This window comes from Lactuca virosa, chromosome 1, assembly GCF_052849685.1.
Source record: "Lactuca virosa cultivar CGN04683 chromosome 1, Lactuca_virosa_CGN04683_v6, whole genome shotgun sequence".
NCBI lineage: Eukaryota > Viridiplantae > Streptophyta > Magnoliopsida > Asterales > Asteraceae > Lactuca > Lactuca virosa.
In genome coordinates, this window is record NC_136426.1 from 261783572 (window position 1) to 261799041 (window position 15470).

General features: G+C 47.7%; 43 non-coding genes and 3 pseudogenes across 43 annotated transcripts; all 46 read left to right on the top strand.

Moving 5' to 3' along the window:
• Positions 1-38: 38 nt before the first annotated feature.
• On the top strand, positions 39-158 carry LOC145150765 (5S ribosomal RNA). Its single transcript, XR_013731574.1, has one exon. It is a non-coding gene; the product is annotated as a 5S ribosomal RNA (ribosomal RNA).
• A 188-nt stretch (positions 159-346) lies between these two features.
• Positions 347-465, top strand: LOC145147040 (5S ribosomal RNA). The gene has a single exon (XR_013727957.1). It is a non-coding gene; the product is annotated as a 5S ribosomal RNA (ribosomal RNA).
• Positions 466-694: 229 nt separating this feature from the next.
• Positions 695-813, top strand: LOC145149988 (5S ribosomal RNA). The gene has a single exon (XR_013730820.1). It is a non-coding gene; the product is annotated as a 5S ribosomal RNA (ribosomal RNA).
• A 226-nt stretch (positions 814-1039) lies between these two features.
• On the top strand, positions 1040-1158 carry LOC145144677 (5S ribosomal RNA). The gene has a single exon (XR_013725683.1). It is a non-coding gene; the product is annotated as a 5S ribosomal RNA (ribosomal RNA).
• A 219-nt stretch (positions 1159-1377) lies between these two features.
• On the top strand, positions 1378-1496 carry LOC145151158 (5S ribosomal RNA). The gene has a single exon (XR_013731927.1). It is a non-coding gene; the product is annotated as a 5S ribosomal RNA (ribosomal RNA).
• A 187-nt stretch (positions 1497-1683) lies between these two features.
• Positions 1684-1802, top strand: LOC145145708 (5S ribosomal RNA). The gene has a single exon (XR_013726667.1). It is a non-coding gene; the product is annotated as a 5S ribosomal RNA (ribosomal RNA).
• A 229-nt stretch (positions 1803-2031) lies between these two features.
• LOC145149073 (5S ribosomal RNA) lies at positions 2032-2150 on the top strand. The gene has a single exon (XR_013729935.1). It is a non-coding gene; the product is annotated as a 5S ribosomal RNA (ribosomal RNA).
• A 228-nt stretch (positions 2151-2378) lies between these two features.
• LOC145150574 (5S ribosomal RNA) lies at positions 2379-2498 on the top strand. The gene has a single exon (XR_013731389.1). It is a non-coding gene; the product is annotated as a 5S ribosomal RNA (ribosomal RNA).
• A 187-nt stretch (positions 2499-2685) lies between these two features.
• On the top strand, positions 2686-2804 carry LOC145147089 (5S ribosomal RNA). The gene has a single exon (XR_013728004.1). It is a non-coding gene; the product is annotated as a 5S ribosomal RNA (ribosomal RNA).
• Positions 2805-3033: 229 nt separating this feature from the next.
• Positions 3034-3152, top strand: LOC145144678 (5S ribosomal RNA). Its single transcript, XR_013725684.1, has one exon. It is a non-coding gene; the product is annotated as a 5S ribosomal RNA (ribosomal RNA).
• Positions 3153-3371: 219 nt separating this feature from the next.
• Positions 3372-3491, top strand: LOC145151072 (5S ribosomal RNA). The gene has a single exon (XR_013731868.1). It is a non-coding gene; the product is annotated as a 5S ribosomal RNA (ribosomal RNA).
• Positions 3492-3678: 187 nt separating this feature from the next.
• Positions 3679-3797, top strand: LOC145145709 (5S ribosomal RNA). The gene has a single exon (XR_013726668.1). It is a non-coding gene; the product is annotated as a 5S ribosomal RNA (ribosomal RNA).
• A 229-nt stretch (positions 3798-4026) lies between these two features.
• On the top strand, positions 4027-4145 carry LOC145154334 (5S ribosomal RNA). Its single transcript, XR_013734810.1, has one exon. It is a non-coding gene; the product is annotated as a 5S ribosomal RNA (ribosomal RNA).
• Positions 4146-4364: 219 nt separating this feature from the next.
• Positions 4365-4484, top strand: LOC145151393 (5S ribosomal RNA; annotated as a pseudogene).
• A 186-nt stretch (positions 4485-4670) lies between these two features.
• On the top strand, positions 4671-4789 carry LOC145148743 (5S ribosomal RNA). The gene has a single exon (XR_013729613.1). It is a non-coding gene; the product is annotated as a 5S ribosomal RNA (ribosomal RNA).
• A 229-nt stretch (positions 4790-5018) lies between these two features.
• LOC145146211 (5S ribosomal RNA) lies at positions 5019-5137 on the top strand. The gene has a single exon (XR_013727155.1). It is a non-coding gene; the product is annotated as a 5S ribosomal RNA (ribosomal RNA).
• Positions 5138-5363: 226 nt separating this feature from the next.
• LOC145144652 (5S ribosomal RNA) lies at positions 5364-5482 on the top strand. The gene has a single exon (XR_013725660.1). It is a non-coding gene; the product is annotated as a 5S ribosomal RNA (ribosomal RNA).
• A 219-nt stretch (positions 5483-5701) lies between these two features.
• On the top strand, positions 5702-5820 carry LOC145147443 (5S ribosomal RNA). The gene has a single exon (XR_013728346.1). It is a non-coding gene; the product is annotated as a 5S ribosomal RNA (ribosomal RNA).
• A 230-nt stretch (positions 5821-6050) lies between these two features.
• On the top strand, positions 6051-6169 carry LOC145144679 (5S ribosomal RNA). The gene has a single exon (XR_013725685.1). It is a non-coding gene; the product is annotated as a 5S ribosomal RNA (ribosomal RNA).
• Positions 6170-6388: 219 nt separating this feature from the next.
• LOC145150176 (5S ribosomal RNA) lies at positions 6389-6508 on the top strand. The gene has a single exon (XR_013731001.1). It is a non-coding gene; the product is annotated as a 5S ribosomal RNA (ribosomal RNA).
• A 187-nt stretch (positions 6509-6695) lies between these two features.
• On the top strand, positions 6696-6814 carry LOC145145710 (5S ribosomal RNA). Its single transcript, XR_013726669.1, has one exon. It is a non-coding gene; the product is annotated as a 5S ribosomal RNA (ribosomal RNA).
• Positions 6815-7042: 228 nt separating this feature from the next.
• Positions 7043-7161, top strand: LOC145145071 (5S ribosomal RNA). The gene has a single exon (XR_013726062.1). It is a non-coding gene; the product is annotated as a 5S ribosomal RNA (ribosomal RNA).
• Positions 7162-7380: 219 nt separating this feature from the next.
• On the top strand, positions 7381-7500 carry LOC145151327 (5S ribosomal RNA; annotated as a pseudogene).
• A 186-nt stretch (positions 7501-7686) lies between these two features.
• LOC145148424 (5S ribosomal RNA) lies at positions 7687-7805 on the top strand. The gene has a single exon (XR_013729309.1). It is a non-coding gene; the product is annotated as a 5S ribosomal RNA (ribosomal RNA).
• Positions 7806-8034: 229 nt separating this feature from the next.
• LOC145146212 (5S ribosomal RNA) lies at positions 8035-8153 on the top strand. Its single transcript, XR_013727156.1, has one exon. It is a non-coding gene; the product is annotated as a 5S ribosomal RNA (ribosomal RNA).
• Positions 8154-8379: 226 nt separating this feature from the next.
• LOC145144653 (5S ribosomal RNA) lies at positions 8380-8498 on the top strand. Its single transcript, XR_013725661.1, has one exon. It is a non-coding gene; the product is annotated as a 5S ribosomal RNA (ribosomal RNA).
• Positions 8499-8717: 219 nt separating this feature from the next.
• On the top strand, positions 8718-8836 carry LOC145147444 (5S ribosomal RNA). Its single transcript, XR_013728348.1, has one exon. It is a non-coding gene; the product is annotated as a 5S ribosomal RNA (ribosomal RNA).
• A 230-nt stretch (positions 8837-9066) lies between these two features.
• Positions 9067-9185, top strand: LOC145144680 (5S ribosomal RNA). Its single transcript, XR_013725686.1, has one exon. It is a non-coding gene; the product is annotated as a 5S ribosomal RNA (ribosomal RNA).
• A 219-nt stretch (positions 9186-9404) lies between these two features.
• Positions 9405-9523, top strand: LOC145144654 (5S ribosomal RNA). The gene has a single exon (XR_013725662.1). It is a non-coding gene; the product is annotated as a 5S ribosomal RNA (ribosomal RNA).
• Positions 9524-9742: 219 nt separating this feature from the next.
• LOC145147445 (5S ribosomal RNA) lies at positions 9743-9861 on the top strand. Its single transcript, XR_013728349.1, has one exon. It is a non-coding gene; the product is annotated as a 5S ribosomal RNA (ribosomal RNA).
• A 230-nt stretch (positions 9862-10091) lies between these two features.
• LOC145145470 (5S ribosomal RNA) lies at positions 10092-10210 on the top strand. The gene has a single exon (XR_013726442.1). It is a non-coding gene; the product is annotated as a 5S ribosomal RNA (ribosomal RNA).
• A 219-nt stretch (positions 10211-10429) lies between these two features.
• LOC145150177 (5S ribosomal RNA) lies at positions 10430-10549 on the top strand. Its single transcript, XR_013731002.1, has one exon. It is a non-coding gene; the product is annotated as a 5S ribosomal RNA (ribosomal RNA).
• A 187-nt stretch (positions 10550-10736) lies between these two features.
• Positions 10737-10855, top strand: LOC145148764 (5S ribosomal RNA). Its single transcript, XR_013729634.1, has one exon. It is a non-coding gene; the product is annotated as a 5S ribosomal RNA (ribosomal RNA).
• Positions 10856-11083: 228 nt separating this feature from the next.
• On the top strand, positions 11084-11203 carry LOC145151315 (5S ribosomal RNA; annotated as a pseudogene).
• A 187-nt stretch (positions 11204-11390) lies between these two features.
• Positions 11391-11509, top strand: LOC145149037 (5S ribosomal RNA). The gene has a single exon (XR_013729900.1). It is a non-coding gene; the product is annotated as a 5S ribosomal RNA (ribosomal RNA).
• A 228-nt stretch (positions 11510-11737) lies between these two features.
• Positions 11738-11856, top strand: LOC145135616 (5S ribosomal RNA). The gene has a single exon (XR_013719933.1). It is a non-coding gene; the product is annotated as a 5S ribosomal RNA (ribosomal RNA).
• Positions 11857-12073: 217 nt separating this feature from the next.
• On the top strand, positions 12074-12192 carry LOC145144558 (5S ribosomal RNA). Its single transcript, XR_013725570.1, has one exon. It is a non-coding gene; the product is annotated as a 5S ribosomal RNA (ribosomal RNA).
• A 228-nt stretch (positions 12193-12420) lies between these two features.
• Positions 12421-12539, top strand: LOC145135622 (5S ribosomal RNA). The gene has a single exon (XR_013719935.1). It is a non-coding gene; the product is annotated as a 5S ribosomal RNA (ribosomal RNA).
• Positions 12540-12769: 230 nt separating this feature from the next.
• On the top strand, positions 12770-12888 carry LOC145148391 (5S ribosomal RNA). The gene has a single exon (XR_013729278.1). It is a non-coding gene; the product is annotated as a 5S ribosomal RNA (ribosomal RNA).
• A 219-nt stretch (positions 12889-13107) lies between these two features.
• On the top strand, positions 13108-13226 carry LOC145141340 (5S ribosomal RNA). Its single transcript, XR_013722609.1, has one exon. It is a non-coding gene; the product is annotated as a 5S ribosomal RNA (ribosomal RNA).
• Positions 13227-13455: 229 nt separating this feature from the next.
• LOC145148056 (5S ribosomal RNA) lies at positions 13456-13574 on the top strand. The gene has a single exon (XR_013728958.1). It is a non-coding gene; the product is annotated as a 5S ribosomal RNA (ribosomal RNA).
• A 225-nt stretch (positions 13575-13799) lies between these two features.
• Positions 13800-13919, top strand: LOC145150977 (5S ribosomal RNA). Its single transcript, XR_013731778.1, has one exon. It is a non-coding gene; the product is annotated as a 5S ribosomal RNA (ribosomal RNA).
• A 187-nt stretch (positions 13920-14106) lies between these two features.
• Positions 14107-14225, top strand: LOC145148774 (5S ribosomal RNA). Its single transcript, XR_013729643.1, has one exon. It is a non-coding gene; the product is annotated as a 5S ribosomal RNA (ribosomal RNA).
• A 229-nt stretch (positions 14226-14454) lies between these two features.
• On the top strand, positions 14455-14573 carry LOC145144787 (5S ribosomal RNA). The gene has a single exon (XR_013725789.1). It is a non-coding gene; the product is annotated as a 5S ribosomal RNA (ribosomal RNA).
• A 218-nt stretch (positions 14574-14791) lies between these two features.
• LOC145154891 (5S ribosomal RNA) lies at positions 14792-14910 on the top strand. Its single transcript, XR_013735360.1, has one exon. It is a non-coding gene; the product is annotated as a 5S ribosomal RNA (ribosomal RNA).
• Positions 14911-15140: 230 nt separating this feature from the next.
• LOC145148988 (5S ribosomal RNA) lies at positions 15141-15259 on the top strand. The gene has a single exon (XR_013729848.1). It is a non-coding gene; the product is annotated as a 5S ribosomal RNA (ribosomal RNA).
• Positions 15260-15470: the final 211 nt, after the last annotated feature.

A 15470-nucleotide genomic window follows, 5' to 3' on the forward strand; every position in this document is an offset into this window, starting at 1 on the left:
TTTTAAGACATAAAAGCAATAAGCATGGATAGTATTTCGGGTGCGATCATACCAGCACTAATGCACCGGATCCCATCAGAACTCCGCAGTTAAGCGTACTTGGGCGAGAGTAGTACTAGGATGGGTGACCCCCTGGGAAGTCCTCGTGTTTACGTGCGGTTTTTTTTTTTGTTTTTTTTTCTTTCTTGCTATTTCTATGCTCGGGTGGCCACCGCTTCATGGTTGATGGTTTTCGTATTTTTGGAACGGAGCCGATCGGTCACGTGAGTCCGACGCCTCGCGTACGAAAACAAAGGAGGTTCTGTGTCTTTTAAGACATAAAAGCAATAAGCATGGATAGTATTTCGGGTGCGATCATACCAGCATTAATGCACCGGATCCCATCAGAACTCCGCAGTTAAGCGTGCTTGGGCGAGAGTAGTACTAGGATCGGTGACCCCCTGGGAAGTCCTCGTGTTGCACCCCCCTTTTTCGTCGCCCGTTTGCGTTTTTTAAGATTTTACGTGTGGTTTTTTTTTGTTTTTTTTTCTTTCTTGCTATTTCTATGCTCGGGTGGCCTCTGCTTCATGGTTGATGCTTTTCGTATTTTTGGAACGGAGCCGATCGGTCACGTGGGTCCCACGCTTCGCGTACGAAAACAAAGGAGGTTCTGCGTCTTTTAAGACATAAAATCAATAAGCATGGATAGTATTTCGGGTGCGATCATACCAGCACTAATGCACCGGATCCCATCAGAACTCTGCAGTTAAGCGTGCTTCGGCGAGAGTAGTACTAGGATGGGTGACCCCCTGGGAAGTCCTCGTGTTCCACCCCCTTTTTTCGTTGCCCGTTTGCGTTTTTTTAAATTTTCCGTGCGGTTTTTTTTTTGTTTTTTTTTCTTTCTTGCTATTTCTATGCTCGGGTGGCCTCCGTTTCATGGTTCATGGTCTTCGTATTTTTGGAACGGAGCCGTCACGTGGGTCCCACGCCTCGCGTACAAAAAACAAAGGAGGTTCTGCGTCTTTTAAGACATACAAGCAATAAGCATGGATAGTATTTCTGGTGCGATCATACCAGCACTAATGCACCGGATCCCATCAGAACTCCGCAGTTAAGCGTGCTTGGGCGAGAGTAGTAGTAGGATGGGTGACCCCCTGGGAAGTCCTCGTGTTGCACCCCCCTTTTTCGTTGTCCGTTTGCGTTTTTTTAGATTTTACGTGCGGTTTTTTTTTCTTTCTTGCTATTTCTATGCTCGGGTGGCCTCCGCTTCATGGTTGATGGTTTTCGTATTTTTGGAACGGAGCCGATCGTTCACGTGGGTCCCACGCCTTGCGTACGAAAACAAAGGAGGTTCTGCGTCTTTTAAGACATAAAAGCAATAAGCATGGATAATATTTCGAGTGCGATCATACCAGCACTAATGCACCGGATCCCATCAGAACTCCGCAGTTAAGCGTACTTGGGCGAGAGTAGTACTAGGATGGGTGACCCCTGGGAAGTCCTCGTGTTTACGTGCGGTTTTTTTTTTGTTTTTTTTTCTTTCTTGCTATTTCTATGCTCGGGTGGCCACCGCTTCATGGTTGATGGTTTTCGTATTTTTGGAACGGAGCCGATCGGTCACGTGAGTCCCACGCCTCGCGTACGAAAACAAAGGAGGTTCTGTGTCTTTTAAGACATAAAAGCAATAAGCATGGATAGTATTTCGGGTGCGATCATACCAGCACTAATGCACCGGATCCCATCAGAACTCCGCAGTTAAGCGTGCTTGGGCGAGAGTAGTACTAGGATCGGTGACCCCCTGGGAAGTCCTCGTGTTGCACCCCCCTTTTTCGTTGCCCGTTTGCGTTTTTTTAGATTTTACGTGCGGTTTTTTTTTTGTTTTTTTTCTTTCTTGCTATTTCTATGCTCGGGTGGCCTCCGTTTCATGGTTCATGGTCTTCGTATTTTTGGAACGGAGCCGATCGGTCACGTGGGTCCCACGCCTCGCGTACGAAAACAAAGGAGGTTCTGCGTCTTTTAAGACATACAAGCAATAAGCATGGATAGTATTTCGGGTGCGATCATAGCAGCACTAATGCACCGGATCTCATCAGAACTCTGCAGTTAAGCGTGCTTGGGCGAGAGTAGTACTAGGATGGGTGACCCCCTGCGAAGTCCTCGTGTTGCACCCCCTTTTTCGTTGTTCGTTTGCGTTTTTTTAGATTTTACGTGCTGTTTTTTTTGTTTTTTTTTTCTTTCTTGCTATTTCTATGCTCGGGTGGCCTCCGCTTCATGGTTGATGGTTTTCGTATTTTTGGAACGGAGCCGATCGGTCACGTGGGTCCCACGCCTCGCGTACGAAAACAAAGGAGGTTCTGCGTCTTTTAAGACATAAAAGCAATAAGCATGGATAGTATTTCGGGTGCGATCATACCAGCACTAATGCACCGGATCCCATCAAAACTCCGCAGTTAAGCGTGCTTGGGCGAGAGTAGTACTAGGATGGGTGACCCCCTGGGAAGTCCTCGTGTTTACATGCAGTTTTTTATTTGTTTTTTTTCTTTCTTGCTATTTCGATGCTCGGGTGGCCACCACTTCATGGTTAATGGTTTTCGTATTTTTGGAACGGAGCTGATCGGTCACGTGGGTCCCACGCCTCGCGTACGAAAAACAAAGGAAGTTCTGCGTCTTTTAAGACATAAAAGCAATAAGCATGGATAGTATTTCGGGTGCGATAATACCAGCACTAATGCACCGGATCCCATCAGAACTCCGCAGTTAAGCGTGCTTCGGCGAGAGTAGTACTAGGATGGGTGACCCCCTGGGAAGTCCTCGTGTTGCACCCCCCTTTTTAGTTGCCCGTTTGCGTTTTTTTAAATTTTCCGTGCGGTTTTTTTTTGTTTTTTTTTCTTTCTTGCTATTTCTATGCTCGGGTGGCCTCCGTTTCATGGTTCATGGTCTTCGTATTTTTGGAACGGAGCCGATCGGTCACGTGGGTCCCACGCCTCGCGTACAAAAACAAAGGAGGTTCTGCGTCTTTCAAGACATACAAGCAATAAGCATGGATAGTATTTCTGGTGCGATCATACCAGCACTAATGCACCGGATCCCATCAGAACTCCGCAGTTAAGCGTGCTTGGGCGAGAGTAGTAGTAGGATGGGTGACCCCCTGGGAAGTCCTCGTGTTGCACCCCCCTTTTTCGTTGTCCGTTTGCGTTTTTTTAGATTTTACGTGCGGTTTTTTTTTCTTTCTTGCTATTTCTATGCTCGGGTGGCCTCCGCTTCATGGTTGATGGTTTTCGTATTTTTGGAACGGAGCCGATCGTTCACGTGGGTCCCACGCCTCGTGTACGAAAACAAAGGAGGTTCTGCGTCTTTTAAGACATAAAAGCAATAAGCATGGATAGTATTTCGGGTGCGATCATACCAGCACTAATGCACCGGATCCCATCAGAACTCCGCAGTTAAGCGTACTTGGGCGAGAGTAGTACTAGGATGGGTGATCCCCTGGGAAGTCCTCGTGTTTACGTGCGGTTTTTTTTTTGTTTTTTTTTCTTTCTTGCTATTTCTATGCTCGGGTGGCCACCGCTTCATGGTTGATGGTTTTCGTATTTTTGGAACGGAGCCGATCGGTCACGTGAGTCCGACGCCTCGCGTACCAAAACATAGGATGTTCTGTGTCTTTTAAGACATAAAAGCAATAAGCATGGATAGTATTTCGGGTGCGATCATACCAGCACTAATGCACCGGATCCCATCAGAACTCCGCAGTTAAGCGTGCTTGGGCGAGAGTAGTACTAGGATCGGTGACCCCCTGGGAAGTCCTCGTGTTGCACCCCCCTTTTTCGTTGCCCGTTTGCGTTTTTTTAGATTTTACGTGCGGTTTTTTTTTGTTTTTTTTTCTTTCTTGCTATTTCTATGCTCGGGTGGCCTCCGTTTCATGGTTCATGGTCTTCGTATTTTTGGAACGGAGCCGATCGGTCACGTGGGTCCCACACCTCGCGTACGAAAACAAAGGAGGTTCTGCGTCTTTTAAGACATACAAGCAATAAGCATGGATAGTATTTTGGGTGCGATCATACCAGCACTAATGCACCGGATCTCATCAGAACTCCGCAGTTAAGCGTGCTTGGGCGAGAGTAGTACTAGGATGGGTGACCCCCTGGGAAGTCCTCGTGTTGCACCCCCCTTTTTCGTTGTCCGTTTGCGTTTTTTTTAGATTTTACGTGCGGTTTTTTTTCTTTCTTGCTATTTCTATGCTCGGGTGGCCTCCGCTTCATGGTTGATGGTTTTCGTATTTTTGGAACGGAGCCGATCGGTCACGTGGGTCCCACGCCTCGCGTACGAAAACAAAGGAGGTTCTGCGTCTTTTAAGACATAAAAGCAATAAGCATGGATAGTATTTCGGGTGTGATCATACCAGCATTAATGCACCGGATCCCATCAGAACTCTGCAGTTAAGCGTGCTTCGGCGAGAGTAGCACTAGGATGGGTGACCCCCTGGGAAGTCCTCGTGTTTACGTGTGGTTTTTTTTTTGTTTTTTTTCTTTCTTGCTATTTCGATGCTCGGGTGGCCACCGCTTCATGGTTAATGGTTTTCGTATTTTTGGAACGGAGCTGATCGGTCACGTGTGTCCCACGCCTCGCGTACAAAAACAAAGGAGGTTCTGTGTCTTTTAAGACATAAAAGCAATAAGCATGGATAGTATTTCGGGTGCGATCATACCAGCACTAATGCACCGGATCCCAGCAGAACTCCGCAGTTAAGCGTGCTTGGGCGAGAGTAGTACTAGGATCGGTGACCCCCTGGGAAGTCCTCGTGTTGCACCCCCCTTTTTCGTTGCCCGTTTGCGTTTTTTTAGATTTTACGTGCGGTTTTTTTTTGTTGTTTTTTCTTTCTTGCTATTTCTATGCTCGGGTGGCCTCCGTTTCATGGTTCATGGTCTTCGTATTTTTGGAACGGAGCCGATCGGTCACGTGGGTCCCACGCCTCGCGTACAAAAACAAAGGAGGTTCTGCGTCTTTTAAGACATACAAGCAATAAGCATGGATAGTATTTCTGGTGCGATCATACCAGCACTAATGCACCGGATCCCATCAGAACTCCGCAGTTAAGCGTGCTTGGGCGAGAGTAGTACTAGGATGGGTGACCCCGTGGGAAGTCCTCGTCTTGCACCCTCCCTTTTTCGTTGCCCGTTTGCGTTTTTTTAGATTTTACGTGCGGTTTTTTTTTTGTTTTCTTTCTTTCTATTTCTATGCTCGGGTGGCCACCGCTTCATGGTTGATGGTTTTCGTATTTTTGGAACGGAGCCGATCGGTCACGTGCGTCCCACGCCTCGCGTACGAAAACAAAGGAGGTTCTGCGTCTTTTAAGACATAAAAGCAATAAGCATGGATAGTATTTCGGGTGCGATCATACCAGCACTAATGCACCGGATCCCATCAGAACTCCGCAGTTAAGCATGCTTGGGCGAGAGTAGTACTAGGATGGGTGACCCCCTGGGAAGTCCTCGTGTTGCACCTCCCTTTTTCGTTGTCCGTTTGCGTTTTTTTAGATTTTACGTGCGGTTTTTTTTTCTTTCTTGCTATTTCTATGCTCGGGTGGCCTCCGCTTCTTGGTTGATGGTTTTCGTATTTTTGGAACGGAGCCGATCGTTCACGTGGGTCCCACGCCTCGCGTACGAAAACAAAGGAGGTTCTGCGTCTTTTAAGACATAAAAGCAATAAGCATGGATAGTATTTCGGGTGCGATCATACCAGCACTAATGCACCGGATCCCATCAGAACTCTGCAGTTAAGCGTGCTTCGGCGAGAGTAGTACTAGGATGGGTGACCCCCTGGGAAGTCCTCGTGTTGCACCCCCCTTTTTAGTTGCCCGTTTGCGTTTTTTTAAATTTTCCGTGCGGTTTTTTTTTTGTTTTTTTTTCTTTCTTGCTATTTCTATGCTCGGGTGGCCTCCGTTTCATGGTTCATGGTCTTCGTATTTTTGGAACGGAGCCGATCGGTCACGTGGGTCCCACGCCTCGCGTACAAAAACAAAGGAGGTTCTGCGTCTTTTAAGACATACAAGCAATAAGCATGGATAGTATTTCTGGTGCGATCATACCAGCACTAATGCACCGGATCCCATCAGAACTCCGCAGTTAAGCGTGCTTGGGCGAGAGTAGTAGTAGGATGGGTGACCCCCTGGGAAGTCCTCGTGTTGCACCCCCCTTTTTCGTTGTCCGTTTGCGTTTTTTTAGATTTTACGTGCGGTTTTTTTTTCTTTCTTGCTATTTCTATGCTCGGGTGGCCTCCGCTTCATGGTTGATGGTTTTCGTATTTTTGGAACGGAGCCGATCGTTCACGTGGGTCCCACGCCTCGCGTACGAAAACAAAGGAGGTTCTGCGTCTTTTAAGACATAAAAGCAATAAGCATGGATAGTATTTCGCGTGCGATCATACCAGCACTAATGCACCGGATCCCATCAGAACTCCGCAGTTAAGCGTACTTGGGCGAGAGTAGTACTAGGATGGGTGACCCCCTGGGAAGTCCTCGTGTTTACGTGCGGTTTTTTTTTTGTTTTTTTTTCTTTCTTGCTATTTCTATGCTCGGGTGGCCACCGCTTCATGGTTGATGGTTTTCGTATTTTTGGAACGGAGCCGATCGGTCACGTGAGTCCGACGCCTCGCGTACCAAAACAAAGGAGGTTCTGTGTCTTTTAAGACATAAAAGCAATAAGCATGGATAGTATTTCGGGTGCGATCATACCAGCACTAATGCACCGGATCCCATCAGAACTCCGCAGTTAAGCGTGCTTGGGCGAGAGTAGTACTAGGATCGGTGACCCCCTGGGAAGTCCTCGTGTTGCACCCCCTTTTTTCGTTGCCCGTTTGCGTTTTTTTAGATTTTACGTGCGGTTTTTTTTTGTTTTTTTTCTTTCTTGCTATTTCTATGCTCGGGTGGCCTCCGTTTCATGGTTCATGGTCTTCGTATTTTTGGAACGGAGCCGATCGGTCACGTGGGTCCCACGCCTCGCGTACGAAAACAAAGGAGGTTCTGCGTCTTTTAAGACATACAAGCAATAAGCATGGATAGTATTTTGGGTGCGATCATACCAGCACTAATGCACAGGATCTCATCAGAACTCCGCAGTTAAGCGTGCTTGGGCGAGAGTAGTACTAGGATGGGTGACCCCCTGGGAAGTCCTCGTGTTGCACCCCCCTTTTTCGTTGTCCGTTTGCGTTTTTTTTAGATTTTACGTGCGGTTTTTTTTCTTTCTTGCTATTTCTATGCTCGGGTGGCCTCCGCTTCATGGTTGATGGTTTTCGTATTTTTGGAACGGAGCCGATCGGTCACGTGGGTCCCACGCCTCGCGTACGAAAACAAAGGAGGTTCTGCGTCTTTTAAGACATAAAAGCAATAAGCATGGATAGTATTTCGGGTGCGATCATACCAGCATTAATGCACCGGATCCCATCAGAACTCCGCAGTTAAGCGTGCTTCGGCGAGAGTAGCACTAGGATGGGTGACCCCCTGGGAAGTCCTCGTGTTTACGTGCGGTTTTTTTTTTGTTTTTTTTCTTTCTTGCTATTTCGATGCTCGGGTGGCCACCGCTTCATGGTTAATGGTTTTCGTATTTTTGGAACGGAGCTGATCGGTCACGTGGGTCCCACGCCTCGCGTACGAAAACAAAGGAGGTTCTGTGTCTTTTAAGACATAAAAGCAATAAGCATGGATAGTATTTCGGGTGCGATCATACCAGCACTAATGCACCGGATCCCATCAGAACTCCGCAGTTAAGCGTGCTTGGCCGAGAGTAGTACTAGGATTGGTGACCCCCTGGGAAGTCCTCGTGTTGCACCCCCCTTTTTCATTGCCCGTTTGCGTTTTTTTAGATTTTACGTGCGGTTTTTTTTTGTTTTTTTTTCTTTCTTGCTATTTCTATGCTCGGGTGGCCTCCGTTTCATGGTTCATGGTCTTCGTATTTTTGGAACGGAGCCGATCGGTCACGTGGGTCCCACGCCTCGCGTACAAAAACAAAGGAGGTTCTGCGTCTTTTAAGACATACAAGCAATAAGCATGGATAGTATTTCTGGTGCGATCATACCAGCACTAATGCACCGGATCCCATCAGAACTCCGCAGTTAAGCGTGCTTGGGCGAGAGTAGTACTAGGATGGGTGACCCCGTGGGAAGTCCTCGTCTTGCACCCTCCCTTTTTCGTTGCCCGTTTGCGTTTTTTTAGATTTTACGTGCGGTTTTTTTTTTGTTTTCTTTCTTTCTATTTCTATGCTCGGGTGGCCACCGCTTCATGGTTGATGGTTTTCGTATTTTTGGAACGGAGCCGATCGGTCACGTGCGTCCCACGCCTCGCGTACGAAAACAAAGGAGGTTCTGCGTCTTTTAAGACATAAAAGCAATAAGCATGGATAGTATTTCGGGTGCGATCATACCAGCACTAATGCACCGGATCCCATCAGAACTCCGCAGTTAAGCATGCTTGGGCGAGAGTAGTACTAGGATGGGTGACCCCCTGGGAAGTCCTCGTGTTGCACCTCCCTTTTTCGTTGTCCGTTTGCGTTTTTTTAGATTTTACGTGCGGTTTTTTTTTCTTTCTTGCTATTTCTATGCTCGGGTGGCCTCCGCTTCTTGGTTGATGGTTTTCGTATTTTTGGAACGGAGCCGATCGTTCACGTGGGTCCCACGCCTCGCGTACGAAAACAAAGGAGGTTCTGCGTCTTTTAAGACATAAAAGCAATAAGCATGGATAGTATTTCGGGTGCGATCATACCAGCACTAATGCACCGGATCCCATCAGAACTCTGCAGTTAAGCGTGCTTCGGCGAGAGTAGTACTAGGATGGGTGACCCCCTGGGAAGTCCTCGTGTTGCACCCCCCTTTTTAGTTGCCCGTTTGCGTTTTTTTAAATTTTCCGTGCGGTTTTTTTTTTGTTTTTTTTTCTTTCTTGCTATTTCTATGCTCGGGTGGCCTCCGTTTCATGGTTCATGGTCTTCGTATTTTTGGAACGGAGCCGATCGGTCACGTGGGTCCCACGCCTCGCGTACAAAAACAAAGGAGGTTCTGCGTCTTTTAAGACATACAAGCAATAAGCATGGATAGTATTTCTGGTGCGATCATACCAGCACTAATGCACCGGATCCCATCAGAACTCCGCAGTTAAGCGTGCTTGGGCGAGAGTAGTAGTAGGATGGGTGACCCCCTGGGAAGTCCTCGTGTTGCACCCCCCTTTTTCGTTGTCCGTTTGCGTTTTTTTAGATTTTACGTGCGGTTTTTTTTTCTTTCTTGCTATTTCTATGCTCGGGTGGCCTCCGCTTCATGGTTGATGGTTTTCGTATTTTTGGAACGGAGCCGATCGGTCACGTGCGTCCCACGCCTCGCGTACGAAAACAAAGGAGGTTCTGCGTCTTTTAAGACATAAAAGCAATAAGCATGGATAGTATTTCGGGTGCGATCATACCAGCACTAATGCACCGGATCCCATCAGAACTCCGCAGTTAAGCATGCTTGGGCGAGAGTAGTACTAGGATGGGTGACCCCCTGGGAAGTCCTCGTGTTGCACCTCCCTTTTTCGTTGTCCGTTTGCGTTTTTTTAGATTTTACGTGCGGTTTTTTTTTCTTTCTTGCTATTTCTATGCTCGGGTGGCCTCCGCTTCTTGGTTGATGGTTTTCGTATTTTTGGAACGGAGCCGATCGTTCACGTGGGTCCCACGCCTCGCGTACGAAAACAAAGGAGGTTCTGCGTCTTTTAAGACATACAAGCAATAAGCATGGATAGTATTTCGGGTGCGATCATACCAGCACTAATGCACCGGATCCCATCAGAACTCTGCAGTTAAGCGTGCTTCGGCGAGAGTAGTACTAGGATGGGTGACCCCCTGGGAAGTCCTCGTGTTGCACCCCCCTTTTTAGTTGCCCGTTTGCGTTTTTTTAAATTTTCCGTGCGGTTTTTTTTTTGTTTTTTTTTCTTTCTTGCTATTTCTATGCTCGGGTGGCCTCCGTTTCATGGTTCATGGTCTTCGTATTTTTGGAACGGAGCCGATCGGTCACGTGGGTCCCACGCCTCGCGTACAAAAACAAAGGAGGTTCTGCGTCTTTTAAGACATACAAGCAATAAGCATGGATAGTATTTCTGGTGCGATCATACCAGCACTAATGCACCGGATCCCATCAGAACTCCGCAGTTAAGCGTGCTTGGGCGAGAGTAGTAGTAGGATGGGTGACCCCTTGGGAAGTCCTCGTGTTGCACCCCCCTTTTTCGTTGTCCGTTTGCGTTTTTTTAGATTTTACGTGCGGTTTTTTTTTCTTTCTTGCTATTTCTATGCTCGGGTGGCCTCCGCTTCATGGTTGATGGTTTTCGTATTTTTGGAACGGAGCCGATCGTTCACGTGGGTCCCACGCCTCGCGTACGAAAACAAAGGAGGTTCTGCGTCTTTTAAGACATAAAAGCAATAAGCATGGATAGTATTTCGCGTGCGATCATACCAGCACTAATGCACCGGATCCCATCAGAACTCCGCAGTTAAGCGTACTTGGGCGAGAGTAGTACTAGGATGGGTGACCCCCTGGGAAGTCCTCGTGTTTACGTGCGGTTTTTTTTTTGTTTTTTTTTCTTTCTTGCTATTTCTATGCTCGGGTGGCCACCGCTTCATGGTTGATGGTTTTCGTATTTTTGGAACGGAGCCGATCGGTCACGTGAGTCCGACGCCTCGCGTACCAAAACAAAGGAGGTTCTGTGTCTTTTAAGACATAAAAGCAATAAGCATGGATAGTATTTCGGGTGCGATCATACCAGCACTAATGCACCGGATCCCATCAGAACTCCGCAGTTAAGCGTGCTTGGCCGAGAGTAGTACTAGGATCGGTGACCCCCTGGGAAGTCCTCGTGTTGCACCCCCCTTTTTCGTTGCCCGTTTGCGTTTTTTTGGATTTTACGTGCGGTTTTTTTTTGTTTTTTTTCTTTCTTGCTATTTCTATGCTCGGGTGGCCTCCGTTTCATGGTTCATGGTCTTCGTATTTTTGGAACGGAGCCGATCGGTCACGTGGGTCCCACGCCTCGCGTACGAAAACAAAGGAGGTTCTGCGTCTTTTAAGACATAAAAGCAATAAGCATGGATAGTATTTCGGGTGCGATCATACCAGCACTAATGCACCGGATCCCATCAGAACTCCGCAGTTAAGCGTGTTTGGGCGAGAGTATCACTAGGATGGGTGACCCCCTGGGAAGTCCTCGTGTTTACGTGCGGTTTTTTTTTTGTTTTTTTTTCTTTCTTGCTATTTCGATGCTCGGGTGGCCACCGCTTCATGGTTAATGGTTTTCGTATTTTTGGAACGGAGCTGATCGGTCACGTGGGTCCCACGCCTCGCGTACGAAAACAAAGGAGGTTCTGCGTCTTTTAAGACATAAAAGCAATAAGCATGGATAGTATTTCGGGTGCGATAATACCAGCACTAATGCACCGGATCCCATCAGAACTCCGCAGTTAAGCGTGCTTGGGCGAGAGTAGTACTAGGATCGGTGACCCCATAGGAAGTCCTCGTGTTGCACCCCCCTTTTTCGTTGCCCGTTTGCGTTTTTTTAAATTTTCCGTGCGGTTTTTTTTGTTTTTTTTTCTTTCTTGCTATTTCTATGCTCGGGTGGCCTCCGTTTCATGGTTCATTGTCTTCGTATTTTTGGAACGGAGCCGATCGGTCACGTGGGTCCCACGCCTCGCGTACGAAAACAAAGGAGGTTCTGCGTCTTTTAAGACATACAAGCAATAAGCATGGATAGTATTTCGGGTGCGATCATACCAGCACTAATGCACCGGATCCCATCAGAACTCCGCAGTTAAGCGCGCTTGGGCGAGAGTAGTACTAGGATGGGTGACCCCCTGGGAAGTCCTCGTGTTGCACCCCCTTTTTCGTTGTCCGTTTGCGTTTTTTTAGATTTTACGTGCGGTTTTTTTTCTTTCTTGCTATTTCTATGCTCGGGTGGCCTCCGCTTCATGGTTGATGGTTTTCGTATTTTTGGAACGGAGCCGATCGGTCACGTGGGTCCCACGCCTCGCGTACGAAAACAAAGGAGGTTCTGCGTCTTTTAAGACATAAAAGCAATAAGCATGGATAGTATTTCTGGTGCGATCATACCAGCACTAATGCACCGGATCCCATCAGAACTCCGCAGTTAAGCGTGCTTGGGCGAGAGTAGTACTAGGATGGGTGACCCCATAGGAAGTCCTCGTGTTGCACCCCCCTTTTTCGTTGCCCGTTTGCGTTTTTTTAAATTTTCCGTGCGGTTTTTTTTGTTTTTTTTTCTTTCTTGCTATTTCTATGCTCGGGTGGCCTCCGTTTCATGGTTCATTGTCTTCGTATTTTTGGAACGGAGCCGATCGGTCACGTGGGTCCCACGCCTCGCGTACGAAAACAAAGGAGGTTCTGCGTCTTTTAAGACATACAAGCAATAAGCATGGATAGTATTTCGGGTGCGATCATACCAGCACTAATGCACCGGATCCCATCAGAACTCCGCAGTTAAGCGCGCTTGGGCGAGAGTAGTACTAGGATGGGTGACCCCCTGGGAAGTCCTCGTGTTGCACCCCCCTTTTTCGTTGCCCGTTTGCGTTTTTTTAAATTTTCCGTGCGGTTTTTTTTTTGTTTTTTTTTCTTTCTTGCTATTTCTATGCTCGGGTGGCCTCCGCTTCATGGTTGATGGTTTTCGTATTTTTGGAACGGAGCCGATCGGTCACGTGGGTCCCACGCCTCGCGTACGAAAACAAAGGAGGTTCTGCGTCTTTTAAGACATACAAGCAATAAGCATGGATAGTATTTCTGGTGCGATCATACCAGCACTAATGCACCGGATCTCATCAGAACTCCACAGTTAAGCGTGCTTGGGCGAGAGTAGTAGTAGGATGGGTGACCCCCTGGGAAGTCCTCGTGTTGCACCCCCCTTTTTCGTTGTCCGTTTGCGTTTTTTTAGATTTTACGTGCGGTTTTTTTTTCTTTCTTGCTATTTCTATGCTCGGGTGGCCTCCGCTTCATGGTTGATGGTTTTCGTATTTTTGGAACGGAGCCGATCGGTCACGTGGGTCCCACGCCTCGCGTACGAAAACAAAGGAGGTTCTGCGTCTTTTAAGACATAAAAGCAATAAGCATGGATAGTATTTCTGGTGCGATCATACCAGCACTAATGCACCGGATCCCATCAGAACTCCGCAGTTAAGCGTGCTTGGGCGAGAGTAGTACTAGGATGGGTGACCCCCTGGGAAGTCCTCGCGTTGCACCCCCCTTTTTCGTTACCCGTTTGCGTTTTTTTAGATTTTACGTGCGGTTTTTTTTTGTTTTTTTTTCTTTCTTGCTATTTCTATGCTCGGGCGGCCACCGCTTCATGGTTGATGGTTTTCGTATTTTTGGAACGGAGCCGATCGGTCACGTGGGTCCCACGCCTCGCGTACGAAAACAAAGGAAGTTCTGCGTCTTTTAAGACATAGAAGCAATAAGCATGGATAGTATTTCGGGTGCGATCATACCAACACCAATGCACCAGATCCCATCAGAACTCTGCAGTGAAGCGTGCTTGGGCGAGAGTAGTACTAGGATGGGTGACCCCCTGGGAAGTCCTCGTGTTGCACCCCCCCCCCCCTTTTTCGTTGTCCGTTTGCGTTTTTATAGATTTTACGTGCGGTTTTTTTTTCTTTCTTGCTATTTCTATGCTCGGGTGGCCTCCGTTTCATGGTTCATGGTCTTCGTATTTTTGGAACGGAGCCGATCGGTCACGTGGGTCCCACGCCTCGCGTACGAAAACAAAGGAGGTTCTGCGTCTTTTAAGACATAAAAGCAATAAGGATGGATAATATTTCGGGTGCGATCATACCAGCACTAATGCACCGGATCCCATCAGAACTCCGCAGTTAAGCGTGCTTGGGCGAGAGTAGCACTAGGATGGGTGACCCCCTGGGAAGTCCTCGTGTTTACGTGCGGTTTTTTTTTTGTTTTTTTTTCTTTCTTGCTATTTCGATGCTCGGGTGGCCACCGCTTCATGGTTAATGGTTTTCGTATTTTTGGAACGGAGCTGATCGGTCACGTGGGTCCCACGCCTCGCGTACGAAAACAAAGGAGGTTCTGCGTCTTTTAAGACATAAAAGCAATAAGCATGGATAGTATTTCGGGTGCGATAATACCAGCACTAATGCACCGGATCCCATCAGAACTCCGCAGTTAAGCGTGCTTGGGCGAGAGTAGTACTAGGATCGGTGACCCCCTAGGAAGTCCTCGTGTTGCACCCCCCTTTTTCGTTGCCCGTTTGCGTTTTTTTAAATTTTCCGTGCGGTTTTTTTTTTGTTTTTTTTCTTTCTTGCTATTTCTATGCTCGGGTGGCCTCCGTTTCATGGTTCATGGTCTTCGTATTTTTGGAACGGAGCCGATCGGTCACGTGGGTCCCACGCCTCGCGTACAAAAACAAAGGAGGTTCTGCGTCTTTTAAGACATACAAGCAATAAGCATGGATAGTATTTCGGGTGCGATCATACCAGCACTAATGCACCGGATCCCATCAGAACTCCGCAGTTAAGCGCGCTTGGGCGAGAGTAGTACTAGGATGGGTGACCCCCTGGGAAGTCCTCGCGTTGCACCCCCTTTTTCGTTGTCCGTTTGCGTTTTTTTAGATTTTACGTGCGGTTTTTTTTTCTTTCTTGCTATTTCTATGCTCGGGTGGCCTCCGCTTCATGGTTGATGGTTTTCGTATTTTTGGAACGGAGCCGATCGGTCACGTGGGTCCCACGCCTCGCGTACGAAAACAAAGGAGGTTCTGCGTCTTTTAAGACATAAAAGCAATAAGCATGGATAGTATTTCTGGTGCGATCATACCAGCACTAATGCACCGGATCCCATCAGAACTCCGCAGTTAAGCGTGCTTGGGCGAGAGTAGTACTAGGATGGGTGACCCCCTGGGAAGTCCTCGTGTTGCACCCCCCTTTTTCGTTACCCGTTTGCGTTTTTTTAGATTTTACGTGCGGTTTTTTTTTGTTTTTTTTTTCTTTCTTGCTATTTCTATGCTCGGGCGGCCACCGCTTTATGGTTGATGGTTTTCGTATTTTTGGAACGGAGCCGATCGGTCACGTGGGTCCCACGCCTCGCGTACGAAAACAAAGGAGGTTCTGCGTCTTTTAAGACATAGAAGCAATAAGCATGGATAGTATTTCGGGTGCGATCATACCAACACCAATGCACCAGATTCCATCAGAACTCTGCAGTGAAGCGTGCTTGGGCGAGGGTAGTACTAGGATGGGTGACCCCCTGGGAAGTCCTCGTGTTGCACCCCCCCCCCCTTTTTCGTTGTCCGTTTGCGTTTTTATAGATTTTACGTGCGTTTTTTTTTTCTTTCTTGCTATTTCTATGCTCGGGTAGCCTCCGATTCATGGTTGATGGTTTTCGTATTTTTGGAACGGAGCCGATCGGTCACGTGGGTCCCACGCCTCGCGTACGAAAACAAAGGAGGTTCTGCGTCTTTTAAGACATAAAAGCAATAAGCA